General features: G+C 39.1%; 1 protein-coding gene across 2 annotated transcripts in view; it reads left to right on the top strand.

Annotated features, from left to right (window-relative positions):
* The window catches only part of NETO1 (neuropilin and tolloid like 1), a 109,280-nt gene that overhangs the window by 77,677 nt on the left and 15,354 nt on the right, over positions 1-16,249 (top strand). The gene's annotated exons all lie outside the window — the stretch shown is intronic.

The following is a 16,249-nucleotide window of genomic DNA, read 5'->3' as shown; positions in this document are numbered from 1 at the left end:
CTGACTACCCAGTTGGAGAATTCTGGGACCCTGGAAGTGGCAAACGTCTCAGTCTGTGTCAATCTCGATTCCACCATGGAGTGCATTATCTCTCCTGGGATTACTGCAGATTGAAACAGCATGTTGCTATCGTGTCCTCATTTCAACAGTTGATCAAAATGTTAGAGGTAGAGCATTTTTATGTCAGCAAGATATTGGGCCAAAAAAAAAAAATCTCGTCGTTTTCTTGGTTAGAGTGGGAAGAAATTCAGACTACAAGGTCAGCCCATTTGGTGTCCTTGCTGATTACCCCACTGTCACCAATAGGTTTTGCCTTTGGTGGGGGGGGGGTTAAAGGTACTTATTTGATATCCTTATCAATGTTGGGTGATAATATGTTGAAAACTCGTATTTCATTTAAATGATACACATAAGGAAGGGCTAGCTAACATGTTAGATAATATAATCAATTTTTTTAAAAGATCACAAACATCTATTTTTATCAACACGATACCGTAAAATGCAATGGGGGTAAAAATGAAAAAATACATCCTTAGGTTTCAAATGTCAACTAAAACAACAATAGTATAGAAGAGCCCTGCCTCCTAGGACTTCCTAAAGTTTTATGTCATTCAAACGCAGTATGAGCTAAAGCTGTTTTTTTTTTTTTTTTTTTAACAATTGGCAAAAAATATCTTTTGCAGTATTAGCTTCTATGAAGGAAAGGTAGGTAAACAACTCAAAGAAGGTCAGCTCTTGGGGAGCCTCACTGGTCAAACTGTAGATTTGCAGCACCTGTTCTGTTCTGGGTATTGTTAATAAGGAGGATCATCCATGGGAAGTGGCTGGCCAGGATGCAGAAGCAACTAGAATCATGAGACAAAGTCAAAGGAAGAGCGGCGTAGTTTATCTGAGAGATTTTGTTGTTGTTTTGTTCTAAATGTGGTCACTACCTGAGACTCACGCTGGTGATACGGATTGATGTCTGAAAGGTAAGATTTGTTTGTTAAATTGTAGGGAAATGTTGGAGCGATACTTAGGAAAAACGTGTAGCTCACAGGATGTGTGGTATTCCCAAACTGAATGGATTCCCATAGAGGGTACAGGCTCTGGCTAGGTGGCAGTCAGTCTGCAAATGGGTCACCAGGTGGTGTGAATGGTGTAGGGGAATGTCTGAGTTTTGTAGGGAACAAACTGGTAAACTTCGCTGATCCCGTTCAACTCTAACACTGATTGAGTTCCATGAGTCTTTAAGATCCTGCTGGTACAAGAAACGATGCATTATGTCATACTGTGCAGATGCCATTGGAAGTATTTCTATTTGAGCTGAAAGAAAGAGTTTTCATGCAGGTACGTAAACGATCTCCAGAAGTCCTCCAAGCGGGTGGACTTTTCAAAGTTGAATCCAGAAAAACCATGGCATCCGTCCTCCATAGGAGGAAAGCACCCCAATTTTTATGTTCCTGCACAGTGGATGGCTTATCACGGTCACGTCAGTGACAGGTGGTACAGTAGCATTCTCTGTGTTTATCTCATAAAGTTTACAATAGCTCTGATTAGAACAAATTTATCGTCCATGTCATGTTTCCTCTGTAGCTTTTTGATATTTTGCATTGTATTGCTTTATTTTTGGCTGAAACTGGTTGGACTTCAACCATGACATGCCAAGGATCAAAGACATTGTGTGATGACGTGTGTGGGTATGGACCAAGCCTTTCCGTATCAAAGTCAAGGTATTCCAGATAAGAGATGAAAATTTCAAAACAACAAGAAATGAACTTCGATCAGTGCTAATACTTCGGTGATGCTACTGAGTGGCTTAGGTCGTTTTAAGGACTTTAATGAGGAAATAAAGGAACTCTATTTATGACGTTTCAAGTTCCCCAAATGGTATTGTTCTAGTCCATATTGGTGGCTAAGAAAGTATTTTGCATTACCTTTTTGTTTTCTTGATGATGATAGGTATAACATTTATATAGTATATATATCATATATGTAAACATAGTTTATATGTAATATACTCTCTTATTTATATTATATAATCCATATATAATATTAATAATATACATGCCTCTAATCTTACTCCATACACATCCACACACATATGGAGTGAAAACTATTGGTGTGAAATCAACGACCAGCTTTGTCTTACTCAAATAATAAGAAACCACTTTGACGTTTTTCTTGGTTCTTAGCATTTATTAGGCAGTATGCCCAGTGCAGCGTTGAGAAGTGCTTACGGCACATTCAACAATATTCTAATATATGTCAAAAGGTCTCATGTCGGGACCATATGATGTAGTTTTTTGAGTAGAGTTGACACCCAATGTTCCATTAGTTTCAGGTGGACAACTTAGTGATTTGACAAGTTTGTCCGTGATGCTATGCTCACCACAAGTGTAGCTCCCCTCTGCCCTACTACAGCACTGTCACAATATCAGTGACTCTGTTCCTTATGTTCTGCCTTTTAGTCCTGTGACTTACTCAGTCCATAACTGAAAACCTGTATCTCCCCTCTTCTTCGCCCCTTTTGTCCATCCCCCCCAACCCATCCCCTCTGGCGACTATCAGTTCATTCTCTGTACGTATAGGTCTGATTCTGGTTTTTGTTTGTTATATTTTTAGATGTTAAAGGAGAGCTCAGGGACTGTCTCTTCTAATCCCAAACATTTTGTGAATTCAGACAGAATAAGAAAAGATCCAGGGAAGGAAACTGACTTTCCCTGCGCACCCAAAACTCCATGCTTAGTGATTGAACAGTCCCGTGGCAAGGATCGAAGACCTGATTCTGAAGCTCATAAATTCTCTTGTGGATGACTTTATCACTTGTAAGGAATGGACAGAGCTCCCATTTTCTAAAGATGATGAATGATAAAGATGACGATAACAATAGGGAACACTTCTACATCAGTCATATAGCTCAGACATGTCAACACTGGTTTATGTGCTTTTCAACCTGAATTTTGATGCCTCTGTCCTATCCGCTGTGCCTTCTGTCTACATGTTGCACAAACATGCTATAATCCTACAGTACTCCACTTTCCTATGCCCTACAAGATTAGACTCAAGTAAAATTATAACCAGGGACTTCTGCTCTGGAACATACTAAGCTAGAGACTAATGGATGCTAAACTGGTGCTGATTTGTTACACATCAATGGAAAACTATTGCAGGTTTTGGTACTGAAAGTGAGGTGTCGCCCTAACAAATATCTAAAACGTGGAAGCGGCATGGGATCAGGCAGTGGTCATAGGTTGGTCGAATTTTGAGGAGCATGCTAGAAAAGGCCTGCATTGCGTTAGATGGGCAGAATAAATCTGGACTCCGAGGGCTGCTGGGGAGGGCTGGGACGGAACCGGGGGAAGGAAATCGTTGTTTTGCCGTGGCGGAAAGCTCAGAGAAATTGTCCTGCAGGACCTGCTGAGGGACCAACACTGGCTACGTGACTAAGTAAATTACTGCAGAGAGTGTTGAAGGCATAGCCTGGCATCTCTTGCTGCTTACAGTAGCTTGTGAGAGGGAAGAAGCAAATCGAGGGGAGAACCCGTGAGCAAAAAGCAATCAGGACCCGAAGGTTTTGAAAACTGCCAGCCTCTCCAGGTGGCAGAGATGTTAAAAAGTCAGAAGTGACTGCCAAACGCATGGCAGGGGATGAGGCTGAATGTGTGACCGTATAGCCTCTGCTAAATCACCAGAGACAGCAGAAGAGCACAGTGTCGGTAACAGAAGGGCCCTTTCCGGAGGTTGGAGGTATGGCTCACAGATCTTCCAGACTGGAGGGCATCCAGGAGGACTAGGGCGCTGACCCTCAGCCACCTCAGCAGGACCCATGGGGAGAGACAGGATTGCATCAGAGACTTTGGGTGAGCATCTGTCTGAGAGCAAAACCCAGTGAATTTCAAGTCAGGGCCACGGGCTTCTTGAGAAGACCACTTCAGCAGAAACTCTTTTGGTTTGGGCTGAAAGAGGCAGAGTACCGATGAAGAGACATCGTCAGAACCCCCAAATTCTTGTGGCATGGAGCCATCAGATAAAAGTGCCCAACTGCAAACGTATGTCACCATTCATAGAAAGGAAGAGTGACAGCACAGCACCACCAGCCTGGAGGGTGAAGCTCATAGAGACAGAGGGTTTTTCCTAGAAATGGAAACACAGTACCAAGAAATCCAGCATTTGTCCTGCTGGACTTCAAAACTATTATGGATCAGGGACTCCCGTTTACTCTCCATTCTCCCTATTTCCAACCAGACTCTATACCCATGATGCTGTGCCTCTCCCACCATTGTGTGATGGAGTGTTGGGACAGGTGATTTGTCTCTTTGGTTCTGGGGTCTAACGGGGGGAGGAAAAATGGTCTCTTGGGGCTACAGTCTAGACTCCTATAAGGGCTGAACCCAGGAGCCTCTTCTGTACCACATTTAGATGGCTTAGGTGTGAGGTTTGGGACTTTGAGTCAGTGCTGTAGTGCGGTGATACTCACGGGAGCCGTGAGAAAGGGAGAATCTATTTTGCATCCATGACAAGAGTGAGGCACTGGGAGCCAACGAGTGGGCAGTGATAGCAGTGATGACCCCAACATTTCCACCTTTTGGTGTATAGAGCTTATACATACCTCTCCGCTGAGTGCAGGAAGAATCTGAACATCATGGAATGTCACTCCGTGATCATGTTACATTTCGTGGCAAAAGGGATTTTGCATGAGTAGTTAAGGTCCCTAATCAGTTGACTCTGAATTAATCAAAAGGGAAACTGTCCTGGCGGGGCTGAGTATACACAAAAAATACTGGTGATAGTCTTTAAGCCCTTTTAAAAGAAGGTCTAAAAGGCATGAATGCAAGAAGTCAGAGGCATTCTAAGCTGTAGCAAATACTCCTGCTGGCATTTACGGAGCACGCTGCTGTCACCGACTTTGAGTCTGGAGTTCTCTCTTGTGCAGCAAAAGAGCGGACACAGAATTGAATATGAGAGAGGCTAATGTCAGGGAGGAGACAAGAGTCCTGAGCAAGGGTCCTGTTTCTGTTTTATTAGGACCAGAAGGCTTACATATGTGATGGACATGCAGAAAGAGACAATACAACAGTGATCATTAAGTCGCGTGTGAGAGAAAAGGGGTTTTGATGGTATGTGGTGTTAGGGGTCAGGGTCAAGACAACGTCCCGGTGGTGAAAAGACGGCCATTTACTGCAGGCACTGGGCACCGTGTCTATTTTAACTTTTCTAGGGCTTAGACAGATAGAGGGTGCCACCTCACTAACACGGCATTTTTCTCACTAATTCACCCTGGGCACTTTCACCCTGTAGCTGCTTTTCCCTCTATGCTTTGTTTTATTTCACGATTAATCCTGGGCTCTTTTGCCCTGGTGCAGCGACTCTCCGACTCTACCTGTGCTTGGACACTTTCATCCTGTGGCGACTCTCCCCCCTAAGCCTTGTTAACCCATTGGTGCAAGCTCAGAGAATTCTTAAACTTATTCCCCACACATTGCCACGTTGTAGAGAAGACCATGTGGCAGAGCATGGGGGTAGGCTTTGGGAGCCGAGAATGTTGCCTATCTGAGAGCCAGGGAGACAGGGGGAGCCTCAGTCCAGCGACCCAAGAGACGGAGTGCTCCCAATGACCTGAATGTAAGGCGGTAAGGTTGTAGTAATTTGTTACTTCGCAATAGAAAACCAAAACACATTCCTGTTGTAACAATATGCACTTTCGAAGGCACTAGATAATCCGGATGTCAATCTGTATGTGTCACTTACATATATTAACTGATACGTTATGATTTATTAACTGGTTCATGCTTTTTCTAGATTTGGTAGTTGAGGAGATGCGGCAAGGTAGAATTGTAGGAAAGATATAAAAAACAATCACTCTAACATCAGCTTGACCCTAAAAGTAGAGTGGCCACTAGGTTATTAACCTAGGCATCCGTGTTTTCATTTTGATACTTACTTGGAATCCCTCCATCCGCCATTTTGTTCCTTCATCTAACGCATAAGCACCCAACCGCTGATGGCCCAGAGATGAATGGGATGGGGCTACTGCACTCATTCGAACTGAATTGCAGCGTGTGACTCACTCCAGAACACGTTCATTTCCATCTGGCACTCTACTCCACCCCGTCACCACGTACTTCCTCATCGACTTTAGTGAACTATCCACTGAAACGCTGTACTTTAAAAAGCCTTACTCTTTTCTCATAGGGTCTTTTTTTTCCTCTCTCTCCAGCATTTGTTTATATTAGTAGCATCTTTGCTCTTTGGCCACAGCGAGCGATTATTATTTCACCGTTTAGTTTTATTATTGTTTCTTGTCTGGAGCATAGTTTGGCATGCCATCTGTCTCTTGTGTCCACAATTTACATTCTGTCCGCCGGGGTGCACATGCCCAACTTTGCAAGATACAAGTAAAATTGTTCTGTGACCTCAGTAAACTAAATTTGGCGGATCTTCAGGGTGAAAAGTTGCAGAGATGTTTGATTAGAAGCGTCCAAGTGCACTGAGCTCAGGAGCTCTCTGAGAATACACACCAAAACATATTGATGGTCATCAACTCACAGCAATAATGTTTCATTTGCTCTCTAGAAAAAGCAAGCCCCAACACAATTACAAGTTTGGGGTAAATGATAAGATCCAAAGGCATGGTGTTTTCCTGCATTTCACCCAGGAAAGAAAATGACCTTCATTAGAGGAAGCCATGCTGCTGATCGTAAACTGATGTTTTAATGTAGAGATCTCCATGCCTCACTGCTAAGAGTCGGTGCGTTTTGAAACATTGAAGACTACTTTGCTAATACAGGAAATATTTACTTATATCTGTCATACAGCTGCATAAATACCAGATGGCATATATAGAAATATCAGTAAGACACAGAATATGCTGGCAAAATTGCTGCACATGTGTCCTATTTTGGCACCTGTTTCTAAAGTAAACATAAAACACTGTGTGGCTAGGGGATGTATCATATATATAAGCATCAAAAGTAAGATAGGCGTTAATATAAAAACATAATTAAAATAAAAAAGGAAAAGCTGAATTGAATAATTGGCAACATAAACAGCAGGGTAAACATTCTTAACTATGAAGAATAAAGATTGGAGTGCCCCGGTGGCTCAGTCAGCGGGTGTCCAATTTCGGCTCAGGTCATGATCTCACAGTTCGTGAGTCTGAGCCCCGCGTCGGGCTCTGTGCTGACAGCTCAGAGCCTGGAGCCTGCTCCAGATTCTGTGTCTCCCTCCCCTGCCTGTGCACTCTCTCTCTCTCTTTCTCTCTCTCTCTCAAAAATGAATAAAACAAAAAAATTTTAAAGAAGCGTAAAGATTGTATAAGACAATTAGAGAAAGTTATATAAGCCAACGAGAAGAAAATGGGGCAAATAAAGTGAAAAATCAATTCATAGAGAAGCAGAAATGGCCTGTTGGTATAGGAAACATACACCGGTCTGTGTCAGTAAACAAAGAGATGCAAATTTCAGTAGGAATCAGGCCTGTTTTTATCTATTCAATTGTTTAAAAATATAGCCATAATAAAATACCCAGTTTTGTAGATGGTGTGAGAACGAGAATATATGCATGCTTTCTTCTGTTGATCTGAAACTTAATCTAAAAATATATGTATATATTAGTGATAAGTATGTTTAAAAGCATTTAAACAATGAAAATTAAGTGGCTTGGTTAAATGCTTCTTGGAACCTGTATATATTCTTTTAACTCTTTAGATGCTGTGTTAGAATGATACAAACATTGAGCTATGTGAAAAAAATAAAATTCTCAAAGCAAATATCAAACAAAACACGCATGAAAGTATATCGTAAGTATATGTGATAAATATTTAATATAGAGTGTCTGCTGTATATGTAATGCATGTGTGTAGAAGGCAATTCATTTAAGGTAGCAATAGTGATTAATTTTAGGTGTCGAGGTTTTTTGATCCTCAGTGTTTTATGATTTTTCTACAATGAACAGTTATTGTTTTGGTAAACATTTTTTTAAAAGCAATAAATATAACTTTGATACGACTTTCTAAAGAAATGTATTAAATCCAAGAAAACAAGAATATAGATGTTCTTTTCTATGTTGGGAAAATCAAGACACATCTATGATGTCAGGAAATGATAACTAATCAATAGACTTTTCTGGGAGGTGGTAATTATACCAACAGGTGAGGACAGGTCACTATCTAATGACCTGTTCTTTCAGACTAAATAATCACCATGGTTTACACTAGAATTTCTCCACTAGAATTTTTACCCTCAAGACTAGAATTTTACACTAGAATTTTTACCCTCAAGACACTCACCTGATGGCTTGTTTATGGCATGACAGATGCTGATGGCTAAGCCTATGTTTTTCTAATGTCCTTGGAGCACTAGAGGTGACATCGGTCCTTCCTCCTCTGGGTGACATGAGTGAATCTTTGAGTTTGCTCTAATTTTAAATGATGTCAGTAGTTAGAAAATGTTGCTCTTGACCATTTCATAGCGAATCGTGACTGATGACTTGCAGGGTGTTCTAGTCAAAAGCCATTGGCTACTCATGTCAGAGATCTCACTCTTTTCCCAATTCGGCCTTTCCCGCCCCTGTTGCCGTGTTGTGTGGCCATAGTTACATCTACAGGGGCTGGTGGATCGTGTTCTGATTCCTCCAAGAAATTAGCTACTGGTGTAAGTAGGGACATTGGCTTCATTCCTGTTGCTGTTCCTTAAGCACATTTAATGCTTAAATCAACAAAAATGTATTATTTGAAATAGATGTCACTGGGTTGAAACCATGGTGTCAACAGGGCCACTGTCTTGAGAGGCCGTAGTGAAGCATGCATTCCCTCACCAGTCCCAGTTTCTAGAGCTGTGCTCTTCCCATTGAGTGGGTTATATAGCTCCTTCTCCTTCAAAGCCAGCAAGGTCACCTTCGGTCTCTCTTGGATTCCTTGTTATATATCACATTCTGTCCCTTGGAGCTCCTCCTTTCCTCTGTAAAGATGCCTGTGATTACCTTGGCCCCTCCTGGATAATCCGGAATAATCTCCACATTGTGAAGCCCATAATCACATCTGCAAAGTCTCTTTTGCATATCAAGTAACGTTCACAAATTCGGGGCATTAGGATGTGGGCATCTTTGAGAGCTATTATTCAGCTCACCGCAGTAGGTTTGCTGTTCTTATTCTGTTTTTATTTGTTTGTTTCTATTAAATTGATAAACTCTTCACCTAAAATTATGAAAAATATAGTTTATTGGACTCGAAGACCAAAGGTACACAATGCCAAATGGTAATGGTGTCTCTAAATACATGTCCCTTTCATGCCCTACTACTGAATATGTATTCTTCTATATAATGAAATTATTTAAAAGTTGAATGTTTTTATCACTACAGGAAAAGTACAAGAAGAGAATGTATCATAAATATATAAATATATAATTTTGGTATGCATGTATGTGTTTTGAATTCTAAAATTAATGTTAAGCATTTTTCACAACAAAATTACAGATCATTTCAAAAAAGTGTTTTGGGCACCTGGGTGGCTCAGTTGGTTAAGCTTCCGACTTCAGCTCAGGTCATGATCTCTCAATCCATGGGTTTGAGCCCTGCATCGGGCTCCGTGCTGATGGCTCAGGGCCTGGAGCCTGCTTCGGATGCTGTGTCTCCCTGTCTTTCTGTCCCTCCCTTGCTCTCCCTCTCTCTCTCTCTCTCAAAATAAATATTAAAAGAATTTTTAAAGTGTTTTAATTGATAAAAAAATCAAAATAGTCTGAAAATATATGAAAGAGTACCCATTTGGTGAGAGTCAGTTAATTCCTCTCCTTTCTTATCTATAACACCTTGACTTTAAGCCTCAGTTTCTTTTCCAGAAAATGAAGGAGAGGTTATAGAGTAGCTGTGAGTTTTAAATATATGTGTTCAAAACAGAGCTAATGGTAAATGGTTGGTGATAACCATTGTGTCTATTAATGGGATACCAACATACTGAAACCTTTATAGTCAGGAGTTTCTTACTTTCAATATAATGAGAATTTTGAGCAAGGGATAATAATATAAAATTGCATAGTCTGCCAGGGACCTACCCTTCCTTCCTCTTAAGCATGTGATTGAGTCCAGTTGTACCATAAAGAGGATAACGATCAGAAATATTTTAATATTGGAAGTAATACTTGGCTCAAATTACTTTTTTTTAAGTATGTATATAGATTTATAGGCTGGTGGAATAATTAAAATTTAAAATCAATTTTATTGAATGGTTTTTTAGACTAAAATATTTGTCTTCCTTTAAATAATGTTGATTTCCATGTGTATGTGTTGAATTACTCAGAAGATTTTGCAGAATTCTCAACGAACTTTTTATTTATTTTTTTGAGAGAGAGAGGAGGCAGTGCAGAGGGAGAATAAGAATCCCAAGCAGGCTCCACACCCAACACAGCCTGAGGTGGGGCTTCATCTCATGACCGCGAGATTGTGACCTGAGCTGAAATCAAGAGTCGGACGCTTAGCCAACTGAGCCACCCAGGCACCCCCCATCAAAATGTTTTGATCAGTGTTGTCTTGGTGAGGTTGTCAGTCTGCCAGATGTTGTGGACAAGAATAAAGGCAGCAAATTCCTTGTAGTTTTTGGCAGGATCCTTGGGGATCACATGTATTGATCTCTTTGATTCTCAGTTTACAGCTGTTGTAGTTTATGTCTATCACTGAAAGTAGATTGCGTGTATTTGTTGTATGGAGACAGAAAATGATTATTCTGACTTGTTAGCCTTTGAACTAGGAGGATCACAAAGTTGAGGCTATGATGGTCCATTCATTTTCTCCACCCTAATCTTTATTTACCTCAGTTCCCGCTTTGGGGACTTGGCACTTGCAACAATGAAACCAAATCTAGTGACTTTAACGGAACAGCATGTCTCAACCAGCTAACTGTTATAGACATGTACACCAGTCATGAAAACAAACCCTGAGATCCACGTCTGAGTACTGGTAATAATCAGACTACAGACCCCAAGGAAATGCAATATCCCCCTTATGGTAATTGTAGACCTATCTAATTAGGGACGATGAATAAATCATCATGTAGCTGACCCAAGGCAGACATAATTATAGTATACAAATATATGTTCATTCTTGGGATCAAATAGAATGGACAAGATCACGATGTGTCTCATGTCCTATGTGAGGAAAGAAATGATCTCTATCTATGGAATATAATTTTCTCATGAAGATGCTTTTTCTTTTTTTTTAATATGCTGTCTTTTTGGGACAGTAGCAATATGCAATTCTAGCAGAAAGATTGGGGGAATCTAATAAATGTGAGTGGGATTAAATTGAAATTTGTGAATAGATTTTCTTGTATTTAAAGAAGAGATTAAAATTCATCTTAATAATTCGAGATCTTTTGACAGATAACTAAGTCACATTGGAACATAGAGTTTTGGAGGCAGATATTGATCTTTCAAAAAAAATATATGAAGATGATAAAGGAGATGAAGAGAAGAGGCACAAATCTATTTCTGGCCTGAAATCTGGTCAGCATTTTTCAAATAAAATGTCATTTTCTCTAATTGCATAGCCTAAAGGGCATTTTAAGTTTAAAATATGGTGGCAGGGGAAATTTTTCCATTTATTTGGGGAAAAACAAAACATTTGTTTTGGGGACAATTTGGATGGCCAAATATATTTATTTTTTTACATTATATTTTTCTGGAATTAGAATATCTTGATTCAAACGTAACAAGCTAGACACTTTTCAATCCAGTTTTTGAAGGCTTTGAATTCCTACTCAGATGCTTACTCATAATTGATATCTCTGACATGTTAGCTATTTTCTTCCATTAAATTCATTAAAAAAGTTTAGTTATTTCTTAGAAATTGAAATCTGGTCATTTGCAGCAACATGGATGGAACTGGAGGGTATTATGCTAAGTGAAATAAGTCAGACAGAGAAAGACAGATACCATATGTTTTCACTCATATGTGGATCTTGAGAAACTTAACAGAAGACCAGGGGGGAAGGGAAGTGGGAAAAAAATGTTACAGAGAGAAAGGGAGGCAAACCATAAAAGACTCTTAAGTACTGAGAACAAACTGAGGGTTGATGGTGGGTGGGGGAGAGGAGAAAGTGGGTGATGTGCATTGAGGAGGGCACTTGTGGGGGTGAGCACTGGGTGTCGTATGGAAATCAATGTGACAATAAATTGCATTAAAAAATAAAAAAAGGAAATGAAAAAATAGAAACTTCGTAAAACCTCAAAAAATAAAATAAAATCGTTGTCAGAATAGAATGGCAAGATGGCACTCCATGTCTATCTTACTGTTGAAAAAGTTTTGTTCTGATATCTGTGAGTTGGTAGGTATTTATTAAGCACCTCCAAAATGGCATGTGTTTGTTATTCAAAGCCCAAGTTATACAGCAGTGAGCAAGACAACTCCTTTGCCTTACATTTTTATAAGAGGAGACAAATGATGTACAGAGAAGTGAATTTAAGAAGATAAATTAAAGTCCTAATAAGTATTTGGAAAAACAACAAATTAGACGAACATGATGGAGAAGGGTGTGGATCTCATTGCGCCATGGTTATGGTGGGTGACATTGGAGTTCAAGAGGTAGCTGAGTTGAGATGTTGGATGAGCACAGGGGGTATTGAGGAGTTTGGCATTCACTCTGTTAAAGGAAGGTTTTGGAGTGTTTTAAACAGGGGTGAGCAATGGTTTGACTTATACTTTTAAATGACCAAATTTCCCTTGGCTGCTCTGTCCATGGATCTGATATAGAAAACCAGGTGTTGAAAAATGGCCATGAGCCACTTGTACCAATGGAGATGGCAACAAGAACTCGGCAGATAAATAGATGGTAGATAGATAGATAGATAGATAGATAGATAGATGATAGATAATAGATGGATAGATAATAGATGATAGCTAGCTAGATAGCTAGATAGTAGATGGGTAGAGAGATAAGAGATAGATAGATAGATGATAGATAATAGATAATAGATAATAGATAATAGATCGATAGATAATAGATAGATAGATAGATAATATATGGATAGATAGATAAGAGATAGATAGATAGATAGATAGATAGATAGATAGATAATGGATAGATAGATAATAATAGATAAATAGATGTATAGATAGATAGATAGATAGATAGATAGATAGATAGATAGATAAGGCTGACACAACTAAAGGCTCTTTGGACATGGGTGTTGAAAGAGAAAAGACTCAAGAAAGACCCTAACCCTTCAGCCTTAGCAGCCTTAATGTTAATAACTCATGGCCCTTATTAATATCAGGAAAGTGTGCGAGTGGAAGAATGATGTGGGGAAGGGGTAGTTAAAGAGGAGTAAGGTCACAATTGTTTCCGTATCATCTAGCCATGTTTCACTTAAGATGGTACTTAGAATCCCAAGAAGAAGTTATGTCGGGATTTGCTGGTATGGTATACATCTGGACTTCAGATGGGAGTCAGAGCTGGAAGGGTAAGCCCAGGAGAAAATAGAGTGTCAGAGGTTTTGCAGGCTTCCCAGGATCCCCTGGGATAGAGAAGAGAAGGGGGGCCTCTCATGATTACCCTGGAGACCTGACTGCAGGGTTCTGAGAGGCAGAGGGAAAATCGTCTCTGTCATCTAGATCAATTAAAATTATTAGTGAATAAAAGTAATTGCGTTTCCAAGTGCACTAGATTTTGCTCTTTAGCATAAATTCATTACTTAAATATTTAATGCAGATATGTATCACATTTCCATATTTATGATAAACATAAGCTTTATTTCCATCTCTCAGGCAAAGTGGTAGGCTCTAGAGCATCCAGACTATCAGGAAGTTTTGATAAATCAATGTCTTCAAGGCTGATAAAAGTTGAATTCTACAAATGAAGCAAGGACGTGTCAATGTACTCTAAGCTGTCTCCTCATCCTGCTGCTGCTCGACACATTCCTGCAACCATTTCCATCCCAACTTCAGACTGGAGAAGGGATGGGAAAGAAAAGTGAGCAGAGGTAGAAGACTCGGTGATGTGGGCGTGTGAGCGTGTGTGTGTGTGCATGCGTGTGGCAGCACCCACAGAGGCGGTGAACTTTTGACAAACCTCACATTAAACAAATCCGAAGAATCTGAGAGAGGCAAGAAGCCGGAGAATGTGGATGGAGAGAATGAGATTTGGGTCAGGTGCTGGGAGACACGAGGGAGCATTTGAGCTGTTATTTAGCTGATATTATTATTAAAAGAAAAGTAGGATCAAGCATCACTTCCATTTCCAAATTTTCTTGATGGAGTAGCATGTTCTTTGGCTTTGAACTCACCTACCATTGATCGTTTCATTAGCCACAAAGCACAAGGATGTGAAATATCAGTGTGTCAGAGAGACATCTGCCAGGTTTTATTTTCCGTTTCGTTTCAATATTTCCTGAGGGTAGCATTTAGTGGGTTTCTGAATTGAAAAAGAATACAATCAGACAAAACACTAGTTTGAAAAGATACGTGTACCCCTATGCATATTGCAGCATTATTTACAATAGCCAAGATATGGAAGCAGCCCAAGGGTCCATCAATGGATGAATGGATGGTGGTATGTATATATACAATGGAATATTACTCAGCCATAAAAAAGAATTAAATCTTTCTATTTGCAATGACATGGTTGGATCTAGAGAATATTATGCTAAGTGAAATGGGCAAATCAGAGAAAGACAAATACCGTGTGTTTTCACTCATGTGTGGGATTTAAAACCAAAACGAATGAATAAAGAAAAGAAGAGACAAACCAAGAAACAGATTCTTAACTGCAGACAGCAAACTGATGCTTACCAGAGGGGAGATTTGAAATAGGTGGGGATGGGCTGAAATCAGGAAAGGGGATTAAAAGGACACTTCTCATGATGAGCACTGAGTAATGTACAGCATTGTTGAATCATTATATTGTACACCTGAAGCTAATATAACACTGTATGTTAACTGTACTGGAATTTAAAGACAGATAAAAAAAAGAAAATAATAATGATAATAAATAATAATAATAAATAATAATAAAAAGGAAAGCAGTTAAGGAGACATAACACTAATAAGTGAGAAGGAATTTTAGTGACTTTGGCATTAACAAAAGTTATTATAAGCTAAAAAAATTAATTACAAAAAGGGAACAAAATTTATAAACATGTGACACAATACTGAAAAATGATCACACGTTCGTGAATAGACTTTTAACATTACAGCCAATATGTTTTATGATTCTTTATTAAAATTTTAAATGCAGTTTTCTTTACACTTGGTGTTGTGACTGCTCTTCTTTCTCTCGTCATCCCTTACCTAATTCAGATATGTTCAAAATTATTTTTGTGGTCTCTACTGAAGTTTTTATTTCTTACAGATCAGCAACGTATAGGTATAAATGTCTCAGACGCATGTAGGATTTTCAACATCAGAATAGAGTCAAATGCTATTTCAGGAAATCTGGTGCATGCTCGCCACCTAGTGGTGAGAATGGGAACATGTGAGGATTTCAAAACAACCCAAAAGAAGGGAGTGAATTCAGTGAAATACTAAGTTCAGTCATTAGCTTTAAATATATAGTAAGTTATAGATGTTATGTGAAAACTACTATGTTACTAGTTAAAATATGAAAGACAAAATAGATTTTTAAGAATACTATTTTATTTTTTTCATGAAAAGTTAAAAGATTTTTACCAATTACTATATATATGTGTGTGTGTACATATACATTTCTACATATTATTTACAATAAAAGCTAAATATATATTTGTATATATACATTTATATATCTACATATTATTTATAATAAAAGCTAAATGTAACTTGTGAATATCCTACAAATAGTCATTGTCACCATTTTGGCTTATTTCCAGTCAAATTTTCCACATGTCTCTTTGTGCGTGAGGCTTTATAATTTACAGTGATCTGTGTCCTCATTTCTCACCCAACTTTATACCTTAGTAATTTCTCATCTCATTCTCTGTTCCCTTCAGAAATAAGAGATCTGTCACCATAATTTTTGAACACTGGGGCAAGACTTCTCAAGATTTTGCTTTTTCTTTTGTTCTGGTTTGTGTATCGAGTGGTAAACTAATGACATTGGAGTCATCTGGACTAAACAAAGTTAAACGGGCTTCGTGGCACAAGAGCTCTGTGAACAAGGGTCCACCAACAGCCGGTGTATGGAAGGAAGTGCTCCATAGTTCATCTTACTTACTAATCCACAATACATTTCTTCCCGCTAGAGCAAATTGTTGCATTAAAATTTGTGTTTCCAAAGAATTTATCATGAGATGTTTGGATAAATGT

This window comes from Panthera leo, chromosome D3 (genome assembly GCF_018350215.1).
Source record: "Panthera leo isolate Ple1 chromosome D3, P.leo_Ple1_pat1.1, whole genome shotgun sequence".
NCBI classification, from domain to species: domain Eukaryota; kingdom Metazoa; phylum Chordata; class Mammalia; order Carnivora; family Felidae; genus Panthera; species Panthera leo.
Note: the sequence above shows the minus strand (reverse complement) of the source record. Positions and strands in the feature narration are given on the sequence as shown.